Source organism: Poeciliopsis prolifica, unplaced genomic scaffold (assembly GCF_027474105.1).
Source record: "Poeciliopsis prolifica strain line A6 unplaced genomic scaffold, Auburn_PproV2 SCAFFOLD001, whole genome shotgun sequence".
In the NCBI taxonomy this organism is placed as follows: domain Eukaryota; kingdom Metazoa; phylum Chordata; class Actinopteri; order Cyprinodontiformes; family Poeciliidae; genus Poeciliopsis; species Poeciliopsis prolifica.
Window position 1 is genome coordinate 22,459,383 of NW_026562376.1, and position 27,400 is coordinate 22,486,782.

At 40.8% G+C, this 27,400-nt stretch overlaps 1 protein-coding gene across 2 annotated transcripts in view; it reads left to right on the top strand.

Annotated features, from left to right (window-relative positions):
* Window positions 1–27,400, top strand: part of lingo1a (leucine rich repeat and Ig domain containing 1a) — a 135,396-nt gene that overhangs the window by 36,745 nt on the left and 71,251 nt on the right. The window contains exons 2-3 of one of the 2 annotated variants that reach the window (XM_055031324.1): window positions 5,013–5,105; window positions 25,161–25,321. The gene's annotated coding sequence lies outside the window, so the exon portion shown is untranslated. The remainder of the gene's footprint in view (window positions 1–5,012; window positions 5,106–25,160; window positions 25,322–27,400) is intronic. The other variant, XM_055031314.1, reaches the window with a different exon arrangement.

Here is a 27,400-nt window from a genome sequence, read left to right on the forward strand (position 1 = left end):
CTATTGCTAAAAGGTCCAGAAATAAATGTGTTTCTTGTAAAGGCCCATCAGTCTACCACTGTGCTTTCAAAACAGAACCACATAAGGACATAAATAGGAAGGGAACCTGAACTTTCTCAAGATGCTGTCAAGCAACACAAGCTGAATTTAACAGGAGCTCAAAAAGGAGCGAGAGGCCCTGACATACACCACCAGAAAGCAAACATCCGAGAGTGAACTTTGAGACAAACACAGTTCAGTGTCTCAACTGGCAGCTGAATTAAATACCAGCTCGACCAGTTTGTAGGTGAAGAGCTAAGAGGAAAAGAGTTGTGCTGTGGATTGTCCAATGGAAACACCAGCAAGAAGTGGCTGAAAGTGTCCGACACGAGGTCTTTATATTAAACATAAATGTATTTGAGAGATGCAAAACAGAGGGAAAGATCCAGCAACACCACTCAACACCGCCAGGCGAGCAAGAAGAGAAAAATTTAATTCAGAGGAGGAAAAAAAAAAAACCCGGTTGATTCATTTTTAAATCCTTTTGTTAATATGTCGTTTGTGTCAACGATGAGTGTGTGTGCAGACCTCCGACCAACACCACGAGCCGCGATCAGCGGAGCTAAGTTTCAAATTTAGCACACAGGGGGGAAAAAAAGAAGAAAAAAAATCATCTGCTTTTGCTTCTTCAGTCAAAACTCTGCTCTGCAAATGGAGATGGGATTCCGGCTGTTACTCATGATTTGTGTCAGACTTAAATGAGATTTCAGAGCAGTGTTGGCGCACTGTGTCATTTTGCAGAGTGGGGGTAAAAAAAAATAATAATAATAATCTGAGTGGTATTTTTATCTAGCAGATGTGGAAATCTTGCAGTCATCTTTAACTGGCTCCGTTGCACATGAGTGCAGCTTTCAAACACAGCACTCTGCCTTGCAAGCTACAAACCCGTCTGTTTCACACTCGCTGCGTTGATAAGACCACCCTAAAAGAGAGGTTTCTTTTCTCGTACCCTGAACGCCTCATTGAGGAAGGCTGGTATTGATACCTAGCAAAACATAACTAATCACCTCCTTAATTTGTTACCTACTGTTAGCAATAGGAAATAAATCTTGGTCATTTTTATCAACATATGATTGAGATCAAATGTTTTCTATATCATGAAAACACTGCAATACTCCAACAGTAGCACAAGCCTTCAAACAAAAACTTAGGGGGATATTTGTGCTTCACTCTTACTGGCTCAACAACACAGTCATGATAACAAGAGCAGCATTTAATTATCAGTTCCCAGAGTCAACTGAGTTATTACCGTTATAGAAATGTTAGCCAATGCTTTCAAACCACGACTCGGCTCATCTTCTGGAGATGTGATGAGTTTTCCGACGGAGGCCATTTAAACACAGAGAACGCCTTTGAAAATTATTGCCTTCTTTTCAAGTGGGATTACACCGCCAACGGCGCTGTGATGTTTGCAGATTTGTTAGGAGTCCGTGGCAATTTAAAGTGATGAAAAGGCTGAAGAACTATGTGTTGCACGCACTCTGGGCTAATGATCACGTCCTCTTGTAAACAAACAGCAAACAGCGTTTCCTGTGCGCAGACGTACACACCTTGTTTAAAAACGATGCTGCTCAGTTTGTGTTTGTATCGTTTCCATATCCATCTCGTCTATCTCTTTGCTACTGATCCATTATCGAAAACACAAATCACGCAGCTCACATCTTTTGAAATTTCTTTTTACAGCTATTGTTGATCTTCTCCGTCAATTGTCTTACGATTCAGCCACATTTGCACAACATCTTATGTTAAATGGCCTCACTGTCGAGTAAAACAAAAACAAAAAAAGTCCAAGAAGACTGCTTCCTTTTTCGCGAGACAAAGCCAGATTGTGTCAAAGCTCATAGGAGAGGGCTTTGATTTGGAAGGGCTCAGACAGACAGCTGGGAAAATGTGCTTGGACAAGCGGGTATTGAGAGTCAATGACTGATGTTACTTGTTTCATAATTGATCAGATCTAGCAGGTCCACGGTTGGTACATGTCACTGGAGAATTTGACATTGTTTCGTCAAATTAGGTTTCTTTTATACGGGCCCGGAGGATATGTAAAAATCGGCACATTGCCTCGCCGAACAAAATGAGGCAGGCTTAGAGAGAGACGGAGAGACAGAGGGAGGGAGAGCGAAGCAGCCATCCAGCTGCAGCTGCTCATGCAGTGAAGCTGAAAAAGATGAAAGCCAGATTGTTAGCATCAGTGACATCACAGCAGAGCGGGGAATTGCGTCAGCTTTCTCAAACAGCACGCATAAAACACCAAACGCCGCCTGTTCTTGTGACAACAGAGCGGACCCCATAGGATCTGTTAATGCTTGTAATTGTGGCTGTTATTTTTATTTTTTTTCGCCCCCCACACAAACAAAATCCAGAGCTTATCGCGGGAAACGAAATGGCTCCAGATGCGCCAGTTATTAATGCACACTTTTGTCTTTAACTCTTGCTTAGCACAAACAAACAACCCGTATTGTGGAAATGAACTGGAAAAGCTGCTGACCGAAGTGATTGAGAAATAAAAGGTAACATAGCAACCGGTGTTATTTCTCTTAACATCATGCAAAGCTGACTTTGCTGTTAATCCGGGAGGATGTTGCGCCAGCCGACGTTGATTAGTCCTGACCCGGTTTCCTGTCATCTCAGTCTGTGGCTCAGGGCTGCTCTGGTTCTGTCTGCAGAGTGTCACACAAGGCCTGATAGCTTTTGACCCCATCACCGAATAGCCTCTGTGGCGTCTTCCATACCGCCACACCGTCCAAGGCTCTGTTTGCCACATCAGCATAATCAGTCTCCCGGCATCAAACGCCTTCACCCTGCTGACTCGGCGTACAGCAGAGAGCTGGAGAAGATGGTCTTAACACATCTCAAATACCTCGCAAAGCTATTCTTACTCTATGCTGCGTTATGTCCAGAATTATTACCTACTTTTTTTTGTTAAAAAAAAACAACAACCTCAAATTCAGTTAAAGAGAGTCTCTAGCCATCAAGTTGGATTTAGGTTTTGAGCTTGTTTGGACGTCTTTAACACAGCTAAACCCTTACATGGAAGTTCCAGTTGTATGTTTTTCTTTATTCATAAAGTGTCTGTTGAGCAAATATGGGGGCAACACGAATCCCAGAAAGCTCATGTTTTTAATACCAGGTCAGTCGGTCAACCAGAATACTGGACAAGTGAAAACAAAAAGAAACAAAACAACGCCATTATCACCGACTCGGATGTCTTGCGTCAGGTGTAAAGTCTTTTGTGTCTGGATCCCAGCTGGTTCCAGGTTCTGTTCCCTCGGAGAACCATGAGGAGAAAACCTCAGCCTCTCCAACGTCAGGCGAAATGTGACTTCCTTGACTCATCGGCTGTTAGATGGGAGGCAAGTTGCGTTTCCAGTTGAGTAAAATTAAAGATCTGGCCAATACAGAAAACCCATTTTATGCACCTTCTGATAAAAATATTGATGTGTGGGATCCCAAAAAGAGCAGAGAAGAGTGGAGATCCGCTTCAACACCTGGGAGTGTGCTTGGTCTTGTTTCCTGATAGAAAGTGGACCTCTACCCACTTCTTTTGACGCCTCTAGCAGAGTTGACTCTGGCCAGCCTCCGAGATTCTGTTGCCGCCATGTATCTCGATTGAACTTGTGTGCTTGGCTTGAATTTTTCATCTGAAAAAGTTGCCACAAACCCCAAAAAGCCATGTTTGCTTATGGCTTTTGTAGGGCAGTTCTGACTGTTGTCGGGCCAGAATTGTGAAATGTACAACTTTTGGCTCTGAACAGATTCACCTGGATTGATGCTGGACTTCATGGCTGGTTAACGGCGGACAACCTGTCAATCGGGTTGACAGGTCTTCCCCAGTCTTTCCATTTTCAGAAGACGGACTGAGACCAGTTCCTTGTGACGTCCAAAGCTTTACACACTGCTTTAAAACTTTACCCCGGTTTAAACTCATCTGTAACTGTATCATCGGTGTGTATTTTCTCTGGGTCTCAGTAAACCAATCTCAGTATGTGCTTGCAACACGACAAAGTGCAAAAAGTTTGACCATCCACCACCTTTTTCTTTAAACTATACGCTGAGCTGCACTATAAACATGAATCTTAGGCAACCTTTTCTGAGAAACCAAAAACTTTTAGTCTATTCCCAAGTTTGCTTCTTTGTCTGGTGTTTGATGTGTGTTTCGCAGTTAAAAAAGAAGAAAAAAACAAACAAAAACAAAGGCCCCCCCCGCCGGCTTTGCTACCTTAGTTGACCTCTGTCGTTATTAATATTCAAACGTGTCACAGTACGCAACAGGACGGCAAAACTTCAGCTGACCTCCTTGCAGGAATTCCTTCTCTTTCATCTTTCTCTTTCATCCACGTTCCTCCATAAGAGCATATTCTTGTTTACAGCAATCGCCCCGGGGAGCCGTTGCGAGAACAGGCAGTGCTGCACACAAAGGCACTTTTGGCTGGGAAGTGACCAGTAAAACGTGTGGCCGCTGCTACCCACTAAGTCATTTCAGCCCTTTGCGTAACGGTGCGCTCACATTTATTTAGCGTCATGTGTTTATGTCATTTCGTTTCAAATTGTGCCTTCGGTCTCCTCAAGAGACTCTTAAACAGGCTCGAGACAAGGCATGCTCTCTGCTTAATGTTTCCCAGAACATCAAATCTGAGAGGATTATTTATTAGTTAATTCGATCTAATTAGGAATATTTTATATCTTCGAAGGGATGGAGAAAAAGATATTCAATTTTTTGTTGAAAATTGCTTAACACTTAAAATATTTCATACAGGTAATAAAGTAATCAAGCAATTTTTTATTTATTTTGTGTTTATTTTGAAGTGGTTGATGCTAATCTTGATGTTCCCCAAGGTTTTGTACTTGAGCCTCAACATTTATGATTTGCCAGCTCTTTAAATCAGGTTTGCATTGTTGCAGCTCATTATAAATATGTATATTTTCATTTATTTTGTAAAATACATTAAAAAAATGTTGTTGTTTTGTTACAGAGGAGGGAGTGGAAATGACAAAAGCTGGAGGAGGGACTAAGTAGGGCACAAAGGGAGATGAGAAACAGCTCCTTACAAAAACAAAGGGGAAAGGTAAGGGAGGAAGAAAAACACACAGTAACACAAATGAATATTAAATTGAACAGAACAAATCCCCAAAAACATCACAAACATTAAGAATAGCTGAACCAAATGAAGCATGAACAAAAACGACAAGATATAATAAAGCAATAAAGAAATCCAAACAGAAGCCAAAAATTCACCCGAGTGAAATATATTTTATTTCCACTTTAATCAGCTTCTCAGTTTACTGGGTAATATTTACCGTCTAAAGCAAATCCAGGACTCTTTTTAACGTTTTTGAAATGTACTTCCTCCTGTTGTTCTGGCAAACAAAATCATGTCAAATATTAATTCAATTCACAGTTGATCAAATGTGTTGTTTAAGACTTAAAATTTCTCACTTAGGACTTGTACTTCACTTGAGAATTGGGTGGAAAGATTTGAGCTTTGCCTGTCACAAGGACCCACCTCCGTTCCTTCCCAAGCTCAGCACAATCCTCCTGCACGAGTCAAAGGAAACTCTGTCATGTATAAAATATTAAATGTATTTGTTTTCTTTTTTTACATTATTACCTACTCTTACGCTAGGAAATAATAATAATAATAAAAAGAGAGATTCCGTTGAATGATTTCGTCTAAATATCAGAATGAGAAACTGCAGTTCAAGGTTCTGCATCCTCTCTGCCTCATCAGTCTCGCTAAAGGCCTCAGAGTGATGCAGCCCGTTCCTGGTCCCAGAGGGACGAGGCGGGGAGCGCCAGCGCGCAGGTCGCAACTCCACACTGCATCACAGAGCCACACCACAGAGAAACCCATGGCTACACACAGTCAATCTTAATTAACCGAACGCTTACAGCTAAAAAAAAAATCAAAATAAAAACAGGAAAAGGGAAAGAAAAAAGCAGGCTACCCACAGAAAAGACACAGAGACTCTAGTGAGAGGCTGTTTTCCTCGACGTTATTGTGGCTTCATGAGGAACCCAGATCCAGTGTGTAATAATATGCATATTAAATAATAATAAAAACATTGAGTTTTAATCTTTTACCCGTGTCTTTAGTAAGGTTGCATAAAAATTCAACAGCAATCAATCATAGCCGCTGTCTCACTGCAAAAGAATTACATTTTTTACAAAACGGATGGAAACACAATTATATTCCAGAGCGCAGAAATATGCAGCCATTGATTATTAACAAATCAGTAATTTCTTGCTTTAGATTTTTAAATTAAGAAACACAGAAAACAAGTCTCAGTTGTCTTACTTTAACACGGATATTAAAATCAGTGTTGGTAGCTCGTCGAACGAGCTCGAACGTCTTTAAAGACAAAAGAGGGAAAAAAAATAAAAAATAAAAAAAGCTACAATTTCAGCAATTTCCCAAACTCGTTTCAAACCAAAAACCCATATAACTTTGTGGAGTCACTTTTGACACACCGCGAAAAAAGTTTAAAGTCCTCACAAGGCGCGTCGTCTCACTGATGGCGTCTGCCTCACAAGTAAACAGGAAACACCCGTCGAGTTCACATGGGAATTAAGAGAGGAACAACATTTAGGTCACCACTTCTTAGTTCATCAGATAAGTCTGAAAAAATATTCTCTCTTCTGTCTTTCACTCTCACAAAGCGAGGAAGCTGATACCAAAGTTTAGCTTCTCCAGATCAGTTCTTGAGAGCGGTTCACTCGCTCACAGCAAGACTAATTCCTGCTTGAGAGAATTAAATGAACATCCCATTTTAATCACATTAATAATTTCTTCGATAAGTGATAGTATCGTGATTCAGATCAACAGGGGAGCTTCTAAGTCACCAAACAATGGTTGCTTTTCAGATTGTGTCAAGTTATGTTAACCTGCCTCAACTCCTGTTTTATGGTTTTTATAACTACCTGGAGATGCTTCCTTACTGACAGAAACTGAACAAAGTGGTCGTAGGTTTAAAATTTGTTTTTTTTTTTAATTATCATTTTTATTTCAAACTGTAAGTTGTCTAAATAAATCAGAGCTACCGCCACCAGTTTCCTGTCGTCTTCTTCGTCTTTTCCACCAGCGGTGACGTCCGGTCGTCGATCTGCTCCCATTGCAGTTTTATGTGAAATGCGCTAATTTCCATAAGCGTCCTCATCCTAGCTCAAAATCTTTTTTTCAATCACAAAATTCGACGGCTCACAAAATTGCCGCGTGTCCGTTTAGCGAATTTATTTTTGTGATTCTAATTTGTGTGATTTTCTGGCCAACGGAAACGCAGCCAGTATTTGTTTCAGATGTGAAAGCTCATTTGTCCTGTTGGGTCTTAGTGCACTTGCAAGAGAATCCTGGTGCCTTTTCCTCACAGTGGGAAACAAACCACAAAGACAAAGTGAACCAAAGAAGGAAGGGGCTTGTAATTTTAAAGTGATCTTAAATGGAACTCCTTGCTTGGCAGCCATGTTGGGTCAGAAGAGGATTAAGGCGGAATACGAAAATCGTAATCTGAACTCACTCAAACCAAGATGGCTGACTGCTACACCAGTGGCTCCTGTCAGTGCGGAGGACTCCGTTTGTTGAATGAATAATGTATTAAGTTGCCATTATCTCTGTGTTCTCTGAACTTCTAGTACATCACATCAAACCATAATCGATAACAGACGCAACCTGCAAACACTTTCGTACAAAAGTGGCCTCATAGGAGAGGATGTCAATGGTATAATATTAAGCACCAGGAATCATTGTTACAAATAAGTTGAGTTTTGTTACGCCGCATGCTAACTTTAGAGGTTTGTAACATTTAGGAGTTCCTCTCAATCAAAAGTTTGTGCAAAAAAGCTGCTGAAATAAGAAATTAAGACGGAAACTGAAAAGGGTTAAGGAGCCTGACACTGTGCCCTGGTGCGCTACAAGGCTAATTTTAGCTCAGCAACACCCACTTGTCATTTCATTGCTTCTGACTTTAGCAGATTTGAACCATCGATTCAAAGGACTTCTGTGAATAAAACGTAACAAAAATCTGAGGCAAAGGTTTGTTTTGTGTAATATCTTCAATGTTTGAATACTTTTTGGTACTTCCTGGTCTGTTTGGAGCAACTAATTATATTTTCTTCTGCAATAACTTGAAAACCAAGATAATATTAAAAATCTACAACTCAGGATACTTTGCCTCGCTGCAACAATGTGGACCGACTTGTGGTATTCTCAAATAAAAAAATATTTTTGTCAAAGGTGTGAGGGGAATATTTTGGTAACTTGATTTACGCACTATTCTTATAACCACGTGGTTCAATTTGAACCATTTCTTTCTCATTATTTCAGTCTTTCCGTTATCAAATTTCAAGCTATTTTACAGTCCTCGCTCTGCTTGTTATAACGTGCAACTAGTTTTTGTTTACTGCTGCATGTGTCAGTAAATTTACCATTTCTTCCATTTAGAAGGTAATGCAAAGCCCCCGCTGTGAAAGGACAACTTATTTATTTATGAGTTTTTGTTTCTGAAATGGAAAAGAAAATGCATTCTGCGGCTCACTGTTGCCGCCTTATTAGGAGAGCGATAAGCGCACATGCTGCATGGCAGGTTTTTAATATTGCGCCGCCGCCGATTCCCAGTTGGGTTCATTACTCTCGCAAGCCAGGTGTTATGAAGGATGTGCTGGAAGTGTGAGACAATGTTTGTGAAAGACTTTGTTTATTTATTCAAATCTGTAAATAATTACTCTTTGCACTGCCTATTCCATCTACTTTGTCTTATCGTAGTTCATTTATTTATTTATTTTTTTGCTAAAAACACAGGATTATGATGTTTGACTGAATCATGTCATGTCTTAAATCAATATTATTGATGAGGCGCTCCCAGCTTCATCTCCACTGACCCTGACTTTTATGTGCCAGAAAGGCACGGGCCAATTATCAGGATCAAAATATACAAAGGTCTCAGTTAAAGGTTGTAAAGTTGTTTTCAAAAATTATTCTAAAGTGCTAAAAAACAACAACAACAACAACAAAAAAACACTGTCATAGTGTTTTTTCCCCTTAAAGCATGTAACTTTTTTAAAGGATATGTGTTTTTGAACGTTTGTTCACAGTTTGCCAGGAGTCGTATAATCTGTGAAAAGATGGATCTCCTCCTCCCTGAGCTACTGAAGAAACGCTCCTGACTGAAAACAACCAATTAGAGCCAGGAGGCGGGGCTCAGCGCTGTCAATCAATCTATCTCGTGAACGTGCTGCTAAAAGTGCTAACAGTGGAGAAGCAAGTAACGATTCAGGCGTTTTCCACAGGTTGTCACAGGAGATTACAGTATTTTTCAAACGTGCATGAAAAAGGTCAAAGTAACACTCCTTGTATGTTTTTCTACGAGGGAATAATAAAGCCGCATGATGTAAAGCTCAAAAGAGTCAATTTTACATAACGCTGTTCCTTTGACAGTAGCCACTGAGTCAAGGCCTGTTTCTTGAATCCCAATTACCAGTGCATCCCTTCCACCGGCTTTTCGTGTCTGAAAGCTAATTGCGTCAATATTCAAATCGTTGCCAAGCGGATTGTGTTGTCCTTCCTGATGTCTGCAGATTGTTTTGCATTTGAAGCCAGTCTTGGGAAAAAGGCAGGGAGAGCGTGTGTGGCTGGAAGGTGCAGGCCCTCCGCCATGGCAGAGCCTGTCCCGTCTCTTGAAACGTCAATCAATCTGACAGACGGCACTTATCTACCAGCTTGAGAGAAACGGACCGAGCCCCCTGTCCCTCCAGCAGTTCATCCACAGGCAAAACTCGCAGGAGTTCATCAGTTGCACATCACAGATAAGGCTATTGAGATGGAGGGCTTTAGGTAGTGTGTGTGTGTGTGTGTGTGTGGTGCATGTGTAGACTGGCTGTGCTTAGAACCGAGACCTTTGTGTGCGCCTCACCTGAGGTCTGATAAGATTATATTCACTTATTCCAACCAGATTTCCCTCCTCCCCTGAGTCGGGCCAGTGGAAAAGGTCAAGGAAGTTTGGCTACGTGTTTTACAATGAGGATGTTTCAAAGGCGGAGAAATGTTCCACAACACACCCGTCGTGTTATTGACCACGACGACCCGAACCGGAGTTTCATTCATCTGTTTAAACAACAATTTGACCGGTGATTCGATTTCTGCCGCGAGCTATGAAATAAAGTTGAAGTCTCCTCAGCTGAACGTCGGCCACGATTTTGGCTCCTTTCAGCTCCGTCCAGCAGAGCGCCGAACAAGAAGCTGCACGGATTTCTGGCCTTCCTAAACATTTGCATGCTTTTTCCAGCTATTCAATTTTTGGTTTTCTTTGAGGTCACACATTGGCAAAAAAAAAGAAAAGAAAAAAGACTGAGGCCGTTATTGTAGGACGGTGACAATATGCAGGAAGAAGACTTAACGTTCCACTAGAATAAAAAAAACGTCTACAAGAAATATCTTGTTTCTTTTGTTTTAAACAATTTTAAACAAGGAAGGGGAAATAGTTTCATTTCGATGAGTTGCTAAAAAATGGTTGGTTCGTTGTTGAACTGTGAGCAAATGTCAGTTTCTCTCGTTTGTCGGTTTTATCGAGCCTGGCTTCTGTGCTGGTAATGCAAATAAAACAAAATGGCTGCCCAACACTAACACGCTAGATTTGCTACAAAATCTCCCGTTTTTAAAATGGCAGGGCGTTTTCTTTTCCAAGTCAAATCTAGCTTAGCATTCATGTTTCGGAGCTCTGTCCGGTTCCTCCATTAGGGAGCTACCGCTATGAACTCGGCGAGTTCTTTAAGCTTGGCGCCCGATAAATATGTGGAAAAAGCGTACTTTGTGTCCAGCTGGCCATTTTACAAAAGAGCCAAAGACGTTTCCACACAACATATCGCATTTTCTTTTCGAGCTTTTAAAGCCATTTGCACACACTGCAAGAACGCGGCAGCTGGCTAAAAAAGCTAACATCGGCTGCTAACATTGATTTGTTGGCGGCTGCGGCTAATCTTCTCATTGAAGCTAAACTCAAAACTTGCTTCACAAATGATAAACCAAAGCCTCCGTGTTACAAAGTCAAAGCTTTTTCGACTTCTTTTAGATATAGCGGATAAACAAAGAGGCGACGTTGTTTCACATGTTGTATCTTTAAATCCCAGGTAGACGTTTGAAATTGGGAAAGAGTGATTGCAACACAAATTAGCCACAATGAATGTTATGTTTTTTTAAACTGTTTATCTTTAGGATGAGGTTGAGAATTGTTTTTTTTTTTTTATCTTTAGGTTCAACCGTTTTATAATTTTTTTTAGAAATCCTTGAAAAACGTAGCAAAACAGTGGTGCGGTTAAAAATCTAAATTAAATGCGGTTCATAATTTGTGACTGGTTTTTTTTGTTAACTACAGTTGAGAACAATCACAGGACACTTGGAGTATCTGGAACATGATGTCCTCAATCAGAAGCTGTTTTTCTGTCTTTTTTTATTTTTTATTTTTTTAAACCAATAAAAGTGCATCTGCTACCAAAACCAAGTTAAGACAGCAATGCCTCGTAAAATGTGCTCAAACATGATTCATTTGACGATGCGCGGGGTTTTCTTCCACCGTCTCAAACTAAACTGGGAGACCCAAAACAGGGGGGAAAAAAAGAAAATCATTAATCAGGTTTTTTTTTTTTTTTTTTTTTACTTTTGAAAGGAAATGCGTGGAAGTGTGTCAGCACAATATTATCTTTTCCGTCCAAAGTTATAGCGTTTACACTTCTGAGCGTTAGCCAGCTCGATGACGCTGGACGCCTTACAGAACCACAAATTTGCATTTGCTATTAATCTTAACTCCCTGAAACGCTACTCCAGTTTTTCTTTATCTCAATTTTCCAAAGACACACACACATAAAAAAAAAAAAAGCTCAAGTTCTTTTGGCAGCATTTTCACTGAATCTTAAGTCTTCTGCTGTTCTTACTTCTGTTGTGTTTATTTTCCTCTCTGTTGATCTGAACTTCATATTTAAGATGACGGGCGGGCTGGACGTGTTTCTAATTTATTGCGACCCAAAAGCTGCTGAGTTATGAAAAAGAAGAGTCCACTTTCATCATTGATTTAGTTCGATTCAATCGTTGGTTTGTTCAGCGCAAATGAAATGGATTCTAGTTTTTACTTTGCGTGCTTTATCACAATAGACTCACCAAACGGGACATTGAAAACTTAACCTGAAGAATGAATTATTTGAGAGATATTTGTCTTAGAATGACAATGTTTTCATTTTTAGTTTGCGTTTGAACATTATTTACATGTTTTAAAACTGTCTGCATGTTGCGACGATATAAAATGAGACTGATTATCTGAGAAAAGACTTATCTGTTGTCATTGGTGGCTATGCTAACTAGCTTAGCATTCATGTTTCAGTTGCGGTGAACCAGCTGTAGAGCAGCAGAGCGAAATGTGCAGAGTGTGATCAGCATATAAGCAGGCATAATTGACAGCGCTAGGACCCGCCTCCCGGCTCTGATTGGTTGTTTTAGTTGGCAGAGGGAGCAGTTGGAAAAGGCTCAGTTTTTTCACAGATTGTCTGGTATTTCACTGTCATAGTGGCTTTTTCAACAAATATGTCAAAAAATAAAATAAAATGTTTAATAAAAGTTAATTCTGCAGCTTTAAATGATTGGATGTAATGACAACAGCCTCATAATTACCTCCTTTATTTGCAAACGGCTACTCTGAGGGAAGCCAGAACCTCACAGTAGTAGGAAAATGAGATTGTTTACCAAATCATGACTGTCTGGAAAGTCCACACAGGACCTTAAGCAGCTCAGATGCTGTGCCTCTGCACTCCGACAAAAAATTAAACATTTACGTGCTTCTAAAAACTTTAAACCCCGCTGAGTGAGAGTACTTTTTTCCCCCCCTGCTTAGCTGGTGTAAGAGCCTTCTAAACCAAAAAGCCTTTGGTTCAGAAGAGGCTTTTAAGAAGGAAAGGAACATCTATAACCCATCTCCGTGTTGCCACTCCCGAGGCACCGGCTCCGGGGGCGGGCCGGGTCTTGTGAATCTTTTCCCAAACCCATAAATGAGCTTTGCTTCACAAGCCCCCGAAGCCTGTTGGGATTTCTGCTGCTTTCGTACATTGTTGTGCCACACTTTTTCCTTCCACCTGACTTTCTGCTATTGTCCTTGGATTCCTTAAACAGGTCACAGATGTTATTCGGCTCCTTCAGTCACGACTCGTTGCGGCTTCTCCTCCCCAACATGACATTTCCGTCACAAAACATTCTGTGTTCAAAATCTATTCTTATTGGTTTCTTATTGTTTTTTTTCCATTTTCTGACTTCCTAAACTTAAGAAGAGTGTGCCCCTCAACAAATTGACTAGAAATAAATTAATAAGATCTAATCAGTCTAATTCTATGCTTAGTTCTCAGAGATTTAGTAATTATTTTACATTATAAAATGTAATGTAATTGCTCTTTCTAAACCAAAACAGGTTTTGGAAACAAACTTTTTTAACTATTTTAAATCGGCAGTTCTTCTCCAAATTAAAGTAGTTTTTACACGTTTGATCGAAGCTACTGCTGTGCATAAAAGTGCAGAGTTATCAAATCTATTAGTAATTCAGTATGGCTATATCAAAGTTTCAAGAAAAGAAACATTTCAAGTCAGTTCAGCACAGCTTTTTGCGTATCGGATTCGTATCGCCCGACACCTGAGATGGCGTCATCGGAAATTTAAAAAAGTGAATCGATGCACTCCCAATTACAGACGGCGTTTTCCACAGCGTGTGAGTCGACCCGTGTGCTGCAAAAGTAACAATAAAAATAAAAAGACTACTTTGTGCGCAAATTTGATGAGTTTCTCTAAAGCATGTTTTGAAAGACCCATATTCATAATATCCATCTGAGAAAAAAAAAAAAAAAAAAAAAAAAACACTAAATGAAATAAACAGTTCCTAACAGTCTTTGCTCTCCCTTCTGCTTTAAACTCTTCCTTCACTTTTGCCACATGCCAGATTAGTCAAACTCACGGTGAGATTATCATTTTATCCCAAGATTACAATTTCATTAGTTTTCCAATTTGAGAGCATGAGTGATTACATTGTTCAAACAACGGTAGGCCTGAAATAATAGCCTGGTGTCGTAATGAGTCTCCATGGCCTCCCGGTGTGGTCGTAAATATTCATGACTGAGCCGCCGGTCCAGCGGTCAGCAGGAAACGGAGCCCAGTTTCAGTTTCCCCGACAGGTCGCCCACCAGAACAAAACATTTGGAGCAGACGCGTCTGCGGGTCAGACAAGAAATGACCTAAAATGAATTAAAGCGGATGTAAAGTTGTAATGCGAAGGAACTTGTAGACGGACGACCCGCTGCATGTTAAGCTTTTGTTCATTGTGGTGGTTTTAAAATAGAGCAAACCAACAACGACGGGATCATGGCATTATTTTGTCGGCGAACAGAAAACATGCTGCACTGCATGAGCCGATTCACAACAATTGGTGGGAAAGAAAAAAAATTATTGTCATTCATTCAAAAATAATCAAAATGCAAATTTTGAGTCAGCCCTTTATTTGAGTGCCAGAGTGAAGCTGGAAATAATGCTGCATATTATGTCACTTTGCAATCATCATAGCGGTAATATTGTGAAAGTAAAAATCATCCTAGTGTATTAAATTTTGAGTGGGTGAAATTTAATTTCATCATATTTGTATAGCAAATATTTGGCATCACAAAGCAAAACAGCAAATGTCTTAAATTGAGACGGTAAGAAAAGCCTGGAGGTCCAGCTCTCTGTTGTGGCAGCTAGCAGAAAATTACATTTTTACTATAAACCACTTTCTACATCAATACACAATTAGCTAACATTGAGTGCTCTTCTGACAGTAACGACGTTTACACTGAAGAGTGTTGTACTGCAGCAGGTGAAATTTTGGCATTTTGAGCCAGAAGGCAGATCTGAAAATCCTCCAGTTCCAGTCACTGATGTCTTCTTAGCATCTTTGTTTGGAGCCCTGTTGTTTGTTATACATCGCTATGGAAATCACGTAACAAAGGCCGAGAGATGCTACCACAGACTTTCATAATGTAACAGTGTGTGCTGGTTTGGAGCCTCTTTTCACTCTAATGTTTACAGCATGACCTTAGAACTGAACTTATAGTACAACGATTAAATTGCTGTGAAAAGAAAAGATTTGCGTTTGATAGTTAAAAAAAATGCATTATTAAAATCGGCACAGGTAGGAGGTTGACATAATGACTTAAATCTGATGGCGTGTTGATTTTGTATGGGCAACACAACAACATATGAAGACGCATCCCAGTTTAATGAAAAATAAAAGGAAGCAAAAGGACAAATTATGAGGATTTGTTGTTGTTTTTTTAATTGCGACACACAAACGAGTGATTGATTCTGTTTGCACTAATTAAAGTTCTCCCGCTTCAGGCCTCTCTCATTAGCTCCCGTGCAAAGTGCTGCTTTTCGATTAAAGGAATAACAGGCCGACCAGCGTTTTTTGGCATCTTTCTCCCCGGTGACTCTTCAAATCTGGCGGCCACGCAAACTTTGGTGTGTTCCCCTAATTACCCTGATTGTATTGTGCTTTCGAATTAAGTCGCAAAAATGAGTTCAGAGTTCTTCTCGAGGCGAGCAGGGGGCAGGAGTTGTGAACCATGAAAACAAGGGCTCAGGGAGAACGCAATTACTTTTGCAGGTCAAAAGTTTTTTTTTTAAGTCGTCTCGTGGGAGGTTAGCGTCGGTTAGTCTATTTGGCTTGTGTTTTCGCACTTAACGCGCATGTGTTATTTAAAGCCCCACAACTAATTATAACAGAGGCCCGTGAGTTGATGATAAAAATGAGGAACGCTTAATTCGATTAGGGCGTGAAATTTCGTCTTACCTAAGCTTGGTGGAGTAAAAAAAAAGGCATGAATGTGCCGCAGTTCAAGTGCTCACTACTAATTTAATGGCATAAAAACAATACAACAGTTTTTGATACAGTCTTTGTGGTCTTACACAAGGCAGCAATTCAGCATAAAACTCATAAAACCTTTGTGCACATCCGGCTTGAGAAATTTCAGTGTGTGCACTGTCCCATTGAGTTTTCTTTATTTTTAATTTTTTTTAATCAAGCATAAATTTAGATAACAAACCAATTCCATAATAAACCTGGAATTTGTAATCAATGCGACAAAAAACCAGAACGCACAGAGATGCATCTTCACATGTCCAAATCCAAGCATAAAATGTAAACATGAAGCTAAAAATTGTTTGTTCACGCAGAGTGTGCTACTTTATGTGTCGTGAAACATTGTTCGCAGTAGTTCAAAAGTATTTTTACAGTTCATTTTAACACAGAACTGTATCTGCGCTGACCGGAGCCCTGACAACAGGCAAGCTGATTACAAACAGTGATTGTAAAAAGATGGTTTTCTATGACAATCAATAGTCATGGTAGCAACTTAGCTAGAACTAAGACTTCACAACATTGAGGAAATGAAATACACACACATAAAAAGCATTTGACCCCAAATTCCAGGGGCTGGTTTTATTTATGATTTCAACAGTCTCTCACATCGCTGCTGAGTGCTTGTGCTCCCCTGCCTTTTCCAGTGCTTTTAGTTTCTGACAAAGCCGTCATGTTGTGGTCTCGGCTTTACAGGGTCCGTTGCAACAGATTTTTCCAGAGCTGCGGACAAAGGCACGATTTCACCCAGGCTTTAGGTGGCGTTTGCGTTCTGGGACGAGCGAGGAATGCCTGCGAATGTTGACGATCGATCAATCAAGTGCGGTTGAGAAGCAGGACCCCGAATGTTACTTCCATTCCTAAATTTTACATATGGATTTCAGCTGCTCCCGTGTTGTAGGGGCGGGGGAAGGAAAACAAGAAAAAAAAAAAAACTAAACTTGCAACAAAATCACATCCAGCAGTTCCGCTTCCACTGTGCTAATCAGCAGAGCAAATACAATAACGCAACCTGTGTGTAATTTAGCTATTAGGTGTGCAAGAAACGGCAAACTGTTTATATGCAAAACCTGGATATTAATGCGGGGAGACAAGGCTGTAATTTGAAGATGTGGCAAAATAACTGCTAAAACCAGCTATTTTCCGCCACAACAGAAATAAACAAACTGAAAAGCGACAGAGGAAAAGCAGAGTGATGAAATTCTGGTACAGTTATGAGTTCGCCGGGGCCTGGGTGTAGATGTGTCTGCTGAAATGTGATGCGATGGCAGAACATCTGTGAGGGGCTTGTTTTGTCATCACAAGCTGCTTGCCTTGCAAATATGGACGATTACTATCGAGTAGATCAATGTTTTCCCCCCAATTAATGTGTCTTAATGAGAGTGTTGACATGAAATTTGCCCCCAAACGTCATTATCGACCAAATACACACATGCAGAAGAAATCCAGACATCTTGTTTAATAAATTATTTGCAACACAGTGGAATGGCTGAGTAATTTTAAATGTGTACAAGCGAAGCCGCAAAAAGCCATGGAAATTGTATATAACATATACGTGTATAATTATATACAAAATCGGTTTTGTGTTTATTTCTCTGCTATTGAGTTTTGCTAAATTAATGGATGCATTCGAGCTTTTGTATTGAAGTGTGGGTGGAAATCTGCCTTTTTATGTTTGTTTTCGGTGTTACGTAATCTTGTTTATAAGTGCTTTGTTATGCACAATGTGTGCGGCCTTCTTTGGGGAGCGAGATGACTCGTGTCAAGGGGTTGTCTCTCGAACAGATCCCATTGAAATATACTAACTTTACCTAAATGCTTTTTACTGCGCCCATTTAAAGCAAGAGTGTTTGTCCTTCAGCCCGCATCGCTGCTTATTTTGAACACATCGGGAACGACGGTGAAAAAGGTTCATGGCCCTAAAGCTCCTATCGCACATGACCTGATAAATGTGATACGGCTTCATTGAGAGACGGCGTCATATGAACAGAAAACAAAGACGAACATTTGAAGTAGTAGCTAATTCTTTGCAAATATGGGGACAGATTTTTTAAAAGGATCAATTTATTCCATGTTATTTGGTGTAAACACACACTAGCAATCAAAAGCAGCTTTGTTTGGTATATAAATAACAAAAGTGATCAGCAACTTTCAGTGCTTTCAGTGGACTCAGTACTTTAAGGATAACTTACAAGTCCTTACTTCAAAAATCCAATATGGCCGACATGAATTTAAAACCAGGTAATATCTGTACAAAAAAGACGAAAAATACAATAAAGTACTTCACCTGTTCTTTTGATTATGCTCGTCTTGTTTAGTGTAAATGTTGCTGCAGTATAAAATTTTAACGTATTTAGTGCACAGAAATGCTTATTGGCTTGTGTTGCTAAGCGAAATTAACTTTTCCAAAGAGCATGTCTAGTAGATTATCCGTCTGGTTTTCAAACCTTGAACTGGGAACATGACTAAAATCCATTTATCCGTGTTTCTGGTGAACTGCTGATTGCTCCAGTTTAAACTGGGAATTCTCAAAATCTCTTCCCATTCTCTCCTCTTTCTTCGGTTTCCGACAACCAAAGATGCTTGAACACCTCGTCCTCTTTGGCTGCTGATGCGTAGTTGCTCTACGTCGTAGTTAATTCCTTTGCATTTAACTTTGAGAACAATTGACACCAACATGTATTTTGAGTTCCACTAAAGGCAGCAGCTGCCAGTGGTGCTTGCGCCACGGTTCGAGAACCGTAAAGCTTAAATCACCTTCTGAAGTCGTACTTAAAACGAATCAAGAGCTTCGTGCCTTCTGTTTTGATTCGATGGCGCTGTGTGCATGTGGACGACTGACTGTGCATTTATCTCCACAGTCATTCATCTGCAGCAATAACAGATAGAAACAATTGGCATAAACTCTATGAGCCATGAGTGAAACACAGAGGGCGACACACTGGATGTGAGAGATCCGAGCAAAGCATCGACTGTGTAATGTGATCCGATCACAATGCCCTGGAAAGTCCCTGAAATTATATTTCCTTCTTAAGAAAAAAAAAGTTATGGCATGTCGTTCATCCTGAGTTGAAAAATAACGCGATCCTTGAAAGATACTTCTTTTTTTTTTCAAACACTCCTATGGATTTCACAGTTGATTTCCACATCGGGCCATTTTACAAAAACGGTTCTGGGACCTGGCCGTGGACTGATGGTTCCTGCATAAAACTCAACGAGACAGGAGAACCTGAGTGACTCTGTGTCGGGACCGGACTCCCCGTTTCGAGCGGGCAGTCCGGTTGAAACGGGCAAAAAATTTTAACTTGAAATATTGGCCCAGACACCAGCACTTCATCAGCATACGACCATTGTTTACTGGCAGTTCGGCTGTGACAATGGACGGGTGTAATGTGAGAAGAGAGACAATAATTATAGCTCCCTTTCAGTGTCTGTTTCGGTCTGTGGAGAAAGGCTTCATCCAGTCAATGGATGGAAATTCTTTCTGAATAGAGAAGCTTCTTTTTAATCCCCAAACACCATTTCCTGATTTAACCCCTGAAATGTCATACCTTGCAGTACAAATGTGATAAACTAAGCATCTCTGAAATCGTTTGTAACTTTAAAAAAAAGAAAATCTATCATGGTTGCAACCTGAGCTTAAGGTGAAAGATGCACCATAAGGCGTAAATTATAGGAGTCCCAACAAAATGGGATGTTAAGCTAACAGGACGCAGGAAGGAGTCTATACAGTCTGAGGTGGGGCCATGGGGATACTGGGTTGTAGACCACCAGACACAGGGTAAATGCTTTGCAATATTAATGCCTTTAAGAAGTAAGAAATTGGTCTGCAAACTCTGAACTTCATCTTAATGCTGAGACACAGAGGAAGCGGCAGAGGTAAATTTGCAGGCTAACTGCTTGTCATTCCAGTGTTTTTGTGTTTCGTGATTGGAGTTCTTACAAGTATGGTCAATTATCAAGTCACCAATCATGTTAACAACTATTAAGAAGTTTTCTTAATTATTAAATTAGACTCAGCCTAGTTGAATCCCAGGGTGGGTCATAAGTCTCCATGCACAGAAAAAAAGAAACATTTTCTATTGGACGACTGTTATCTTGGTGGGACTCCCTGCACGTCTCCGGGTCACTTCATGGTTGCAAAATTTCCAGTTTTCTGAAACTTGCAAATACATTTAGCCACAGTGTCGTGAATGTTTGTGACGCTTGTTCTATGTTTTCTGTTAAAGTTTCGTGCAACCATGCGTTTGAACCTGTGCAATGCAACTTTCTTTGACAAGCTTCGCAACAGTTTAATTAATTCCTTTTTCCCCCCACCCTAACATCCCAACGTATTCAATTAACGTAATCACTTCCCATTTTTGCAAATCTACAACACTACTTTCCTACCACACATTGCACAGTTAGTCCCGACAGTGCAGTTAAGGCTATGTGGCTTGCTAAGAGGCACCTCGAAGCCATTGTGCACGCCCAAGGGGGAAAGGAAACTTCCTGCTTCAACCAGGATTTCCCAAATGGCACGACAAACGTGGTTGCAGCGAGAATCTAGTCGACATGAGTTTGGGTGTTAAAGATCGTTTTAATTCCAGCTCGGGCTAAAAGCATCCCTTTTTGGTACAATCTCACTGTTCAATCGGTGAGAAAAACAAAGGACCGAACACGGAGCGTTTGTTCGCAATTGACGGGAGAATTAATAGGCAAACCGAAATTCATTGTTGGATCCAGCTCCGTTTCATTTGGAGTTCCAAAAAAAACCAAATGAAATTGGCATCTCTGTGGAAAAGCATTTCATATGAAGATGACTGAACAATAACGAAGGGTGAAACCGCGTTCCCCGCAGTGAGTCCTACTGTAAGGTACGCTCCCTGGGATGCCTGTTAGTCACCGTGGCTATGATAAGTTCTGCTAGATGCCCTGGAGCGGGGAGTGCCATGTGGGTGAAGCTTTTGCCTGTCGGATGGCTTGTGGTGAGAGCTAATCGCATTGAAAATAGAAATGCTTCCTGCCTTGGGACTGAGGGAGGGCGTACCAGAGCGACGCGAGCAGCCCCAAGGAGTCAGTCATACATGTGCGCGCCGAGAGATAGCCTAATCTTGTCACAAACACAGGGGGGTAGGAATGAAAGTCCCCCCACCTATCAGTGGCAAATGCTTCTTCTCACGGAAATTATTTGTAAAAATCAGGCCGGCACACCCCTGAAATGTACCAGGTTTTTTTTTCTTCTTCTTCTTCTTTTCTTGTGCACAAGCTGCTGTTGATTCATAATCCACCTATGCATACATTTGCTGAACTGGATCTCCTTTATTAAATCACTTCTTCACCCCTAAAATTGCTTTCCTGTCAAGCTTACCAGTTGGAGCCTTAACCTCCCCCATCTTCTATCATGTGCCAGTTTCTTCTCTCTCTCGTTTTTTTTTTTTTTTTTATTTACAATTTGCAGATTCTTTTTTGTCGATGACTCCTCTGTCTCTCCTGTAGCCTGTTTTTCTGCCGTCTGTTTTCCTGCCAGGTGTGAAAATGTGCCTCTGGTTTAAGCAGTGATTATGTCGAGGTTTTTTCCATGGCGAGCTTGCTGATTTTCAACTTACATTGTAATACCTGCTGACCCCCACACCCCACACACACACACACCCGCACACACACACACACGTCCCTGACTTCACAATTATGTCACTCGAGCGTCCTTGATGCCGTCTGAGTCTCGGCTATGCTTCACAGACAACATGCGGCGTCTGCTTCTGCATGCTGAGGTGGAAGGCGGCGGCGTTAAGAGCGATGTTCCCCGAGGTCCCGCGTATGTGACAAAGTGGCGGGAATGATTTTTTGTGAAGCCCACTGTGAAGGGCTTCAGAGTGAGGAAACAATAGGGCCGATTGCCTGCAGCCGAAACAGCCGGAGGCACGTTCTGATGTGAAGTGGACAGGGCTGGATTTCACTTCAAGAGCTCCGTGCGCTGAAAGGGAAATCACAAAGTGGTGAATAATATCAAGGTGCAGGCCTTTAAGCTAAACCGTAAAGCAACAGAGAAATTACTTTTTGGACAAACTAATAAATATCCACGTTGCGTTTTGCTGTTAGATGACAATAAGATGCCAGTATAATACAATCTTTTTTCAAATACGACACTGCAGAATACTCAGTTTAGCACAGGCTAAGACTGATTTCGTCATCTGTGCTCTGTGACCCACATCGTCGTTGCACCTGTTCAACGGCTGCTTAGAAAAGGTGAATTGGCCAATCACATTGCAGCAGCTGCTACGCATGCGTCTAGACGTGGTGAAAGTGATCAGACATCGAACATTACAAAACGTGTGCACAACGTTATCGGTATTCCACAAAGAACCGCAACTTTGTGATCGTGGTGCTTCAATTAAATAAGAAACGCAACGCAAATCAAACGTGAATATAAATCATTAAAAAAAAAAGCCGCGCCATCCTCCTCCTGCCACTTCCTGTTGTCTTTTTCGTCACTTCCACCAGTAGTAACAACCGGCTGTTGATCACGTGGCTACTGTGAAAAAAGTGTTTCTTTCAAGAAATACACCTGAACCTATCGCAAAAGCTATGTATAGAAGTACCTCACCATGTATATGCCTTGATACCTGGTAAGACACGACAGAGTGAGACATCGGTTTATGTTTTTCCAATTTTTTAAAAAAGATTTCTGCCATACAAAGTATGGATGTTAGTAATGTCGTTTCCATCTTATTCTTATTTCAACATACCTGGTAGATTTAATCTTAATTCTTTGTTTTTGGTTTCACATTAACAGGTTGCCCTATGATGGGCTGGCAACTTGCCCCGGTGTTCCCGGCATTTCACCCAATGACTGTTGTCAATAGACACAAACACTCTGCAAGGATGAGCACGGTATGGATAATAGACGGATGTAAATTAACAGCTGCCTTCATGTTCGCTAAAGCTCAGAACAACCCTGCGAATTTTCCCTGGAGCTTTGAAAGGAGCACTCACAGAAATGTGATTAAATCCTCGGCTAATATTGAAAAATTTGCACCTCTGGCAATTTGTTAGGTTCATTAAATCTCAATCATGTATTCCCTCTGTAAACAGTTATGACCGATCCTGATTGGATTTCCCTGAGTTAATGTTTATTTGCTGCTTGGTGCCAGTCTGTCATATGAAAAGTCAGTAAAGTCAGTGAAGTTTGAGGTTGTGATCTACGTTAGAAGATTAGGGCAACTACAAAAAAAAAAAAACAAATCTCACAAAAAATTTTTTCCTCAAAATTATGACTTTAACCAAGGGCATGTCAATAATATTAGTTTTTTCCCCCTCATTATTCTTTGAAAAAAAGTCACAATTCTGAATGAAAAAATGGAGATTTTGTTCTCGATTGCCTTCCGTAATAATCTATCAAAAGCACAAGTCATAAATGCTTTTGCGACCACTTTTTTAGCAGTGTCACATTTTAAAGCGACCTCGCCCGTACCGAGGCAGTCGAATCGTAAGGTCATCCCCCCCCCACCGGAGGAACATCGACGCGTCTCTGCTTCAGCCAATGACGTCGCATTCGGACACGTCGCCTCTGCTCCGCCGGCCGACTTTTTTCCCCCAGCCAGGAAATCAAAAGGAAGTTGCGTCTCCTCTGATTTAAATGTATCATCCTGCTCCATGCGTCTGTCAGAATGTACAAGATCAAAAAAAATAATTGCCATCTCATTTGACCGTGCTCGGGTTCTCGCTCCGTCGGACTCTCTGCTGATAGTCATGGCTCGGCTTTCATGATAATTTGATGCAGTGAATTCTGCTCTTTTTTTTTTTCCCCTGTTTGATCCAACGCATCAATAATTATGAGCCGACTCTGTCATCAGGTATCCCTGTGAGTGCGAATAAATGTAAAACATTGCAGCAGATAAAAAAAAAAAAAGAGAAGGAAAAAAAAAGGTGATTGGAAATGTGAATATTAATAAGATCACCGGCATCTATTTAGAGATTTATTTCATGTAATGAAGGAACAAATGAACTCCGGCGTCCCCCTGGCCTCCGGAGAGATCCTGAAGGCTCATCGTTTCTCCCCGGCAGAGACGGAAATGAAGCCTGTGGTTATTTCAGACGGGAAGTCAGGACGTGATACCCAGAAGTCTGAAATACTGCTGTAATCTGTTGCAAGGAGGGTTTCTCATTTACAGGGTATATAGATATAAAAAAAAAACCTTCATAACACTGCAGCAGTCATCAGCATGGAACATTTTTGCATCTCTAATTGTGACCGCCAACTCCGGCTTTAACTCTTAAGACTAATCCTGGCTGCTCGGGTCTTCTCTTGTAGGTAAACATGTCTTGGGGGGGGAAAAAGTAAAGTAAAGCAGCAACTTCCCGCAAATCAAGACCGCAGCCGGGCGAAGAGGAGCAAATGTTTTCGGAGAGTTTTATGTACAGAGTTTAGGGTTTCCTGGATTCATGTCTGTCGTTTCAGTGTGAGAATGAAACGGCTTCTGGGCCGGGAGTTTAATCAGCCAAACTGGCTGTTATAGACAGGGAGGAGAAAAAAAAAACACAAGGTGATTTCTGTGGTGTTTTGTATCTAATAGGATGTTATGTTCTTCAGAGGAGTAGGGAGTAGAGGAAGTATGGACCTCAATTTTTTATTTTATTTGGTCTTTAGTGACGTAAGCAGCAGCGCGAGAAGATACGATAACATGAATAATCAACTTCATGTTATTTATTTGTTTGTAATGTCACATTTTGCACTTGTAGATATATATAAAGATAAAAGTCTAACTTGATAGTTTTGTGGACGATCTAGATTCTTGATGACTGTTGTGCTTAAATCAGAAATTCCAAAAAGAAGAAGAAAAGTATATCACAAATGTTGAACGCAAGATTACGTATTTAATGAATGAATTTATTTATTTTGAGCTCCTGCTTAACATTTCAATGCACAAGTCAAAAACCAACTTGCAATGCTGGGAAAAAAACACAAAAAGACAAGACAAAACCAGTACAGAAACAAAAAAACCCCAAAACATTTCCGTTAAAAGACACATTCAATCTACATTGGTATAAAACTTTATGAAGAATATTTTGGTTTGCTTTCTTTCCCAGATCCAACAATAGTCTGGTAACACTGCTGTCTAATTATCTAACAAAGCTAGATAATTTGTTAATCTAACGGATTAAAAAGGCGAGGACAACAAACCGGATGGTGATTTTACACAGCAAAATGTAAGTGAAGTTTCCCCTGTTGGTCGTTGCAGGTGGCTGATCATATGAGGAGGGAATGCTGCGAGGATATGTGGATTAGGTGCAGAAGGGACCCGGCTCACTCCTCCCGCCTCCCACTTTCCACACAGTAAGCAGATCCAGCACATCTTCTGGACCAGCAGGCCACCAATCACTGCCTGGGACTTTTCTTAAGGTAACCGATGAGGCTTTATTTCCAAGACGCACGCTCGGAGTGACCGCAGAACTCGCCGGAAAGCACCGCTTCTGTTGGCTTGGAGCTCGTAACTGTAGGAGCGCTGGCAGAAGAAGTTAAAATGTCACCAACGTTTCAGGACGAGGCTTAAAGAGGCAGAAGAAAATATCAGGAATGTGACTTTTTTTTTTAAGGTACAAACTAAGCTGGATCTCACGTGAAGCGATTGGTGTTTAGTGTCTCTGTGGCGACAGCTGCAACTCCAGCAACTTTAATAAAAGCAATAAAAAAAAAGGATCCTAAGTGTGGCTAAGGCATCACATGAATCTCCTATAGCAGTCGCGTTTTCTTTAACTTTACTCTGTTTTTCACATCTTCGGCACTTTAGTTGGACGTAGTCACTGTACTTTGACTAGAAACTCCTAAAAAGGAAACAAATACTAAGAAGCGGCTAAAGGTCAATGAGCTTCCGCGGCTCGGCAGGGCTTATTTTTCTAGATAACAAAAGAAAACTTCCTCTTTCACAGCCTGTCATATTTTTTACGAAGTTAAAAGCGGGTCAGGTTGACCATCCCAACCTGTGTGCATCACCAAAGACAGATCTTTTGTGAGCTCTGTTTTGAGTGTGTAATTTCTCTGATTAAATTTGTTGAGATGGAGCCTGGACGAAGCAGGAAGGGCCGGTGCGACGCTTGGGGCAATGTTAAGCTTGGATCCCGCCATTGAAGCCGGTGTCATTTTGTCCCGTGCCAGTATTGTTGCTGACCAAGTGCGTCCTTTCAAGGAAATTGCATATGCTGATGGGAGTGCCCCTTTTTTCCCCCCTCGCCAGTATAATTAGTCCTCCCGTCTTGAAAGCAGCGATGGTCACATAATGGTTTGAGGGGGTTGACTTTCCTGCTGTAAAATTATGAGCTTGCAGAAATGGGGACCTCTTTTAGGTGGAGGGAAAGAATGGCGAGTCAGTTTCATGCATGTGGTGAGATAAAATTTCTGCGATTTCAATGGCATAAAAACAAAAAAAGCCAGAAATTTCACGAGTAAATCCGGACATGTCCGACTGCCATCAGCTGTGTCTCCGTTACAAATGTACAATTTTTGTTTTTTTATGACATTCCACTGATGTCATAAAAACAATAACGAATGGCAGTATTTCCATTAAATAAGGGAGCAAATAAAATCACACACAAAGAGGCTTGTTCACGTGATGAGTCATTAAAAATCATCATCCTCCCACCATTTTCTGTCGTCTTCTTCACCTTTTCTGGCAGTAATAAACATAACTTTGCAAAAATTTAAAAGAAATAAAGGTTAGGGTAATTCCAGTTTTCGCAGATGAGAGAACGACTTATTGTCGACTTGTTGGTCACATCAAAAAAATCCTGTGGAATCAAGTTACACACAAACTGCTACAAAACCGAATTATGTGTTGATCCGGCCGCCGTTATTCGAAGATGACATTACCTCGCGCTACGTTACGCAGTCGCTCTGTCTGTGCAGGAGAAGATCCACTCACATCAGCATGCTAAATGCTTAGAGTGGCCAAATACCTGGTTATGTGTTTTTGTGCCAGATTCAGACGTGAAGAACGACCATTTCACTTTTACACACCACTTAGACCGCATGGTAAGGTGTGACTGTAGCTACAGGTCAATAACCGGTAGCAGAAGACCCGTGTACACAGGAATCACAGTCCTCAAAGACAAATCTAAAGTTTGACCTTTTAAGTGACACTTGTAGGTTTGCGTTTGTTTGAGCACTTCATGAGGGTACTCATAGACTTTCAAGCAGAGAGATAAATTATGCATTTTAGGGATAAATGACCCAGTTTGCCCATAAAAGAGGTAGGTAGAGCCGGTGGATGTAAATATGTCAAGACTTTCACTGTGGCTGAAATCTGAATAATGTAGATTTACAAAAGATTATGTTATCTTCCTGCTTTTCTATTTCCTTTTTTTCCCCCCATCTTTATTTCAGCCCATTTTCAAAAAGCTGACATACTAAAGTCACAGTGGAATGTTTTACTACAGTAGTAGGGATTATTATTTAGTCATATTCACCACAAAATTCCTTTTAATG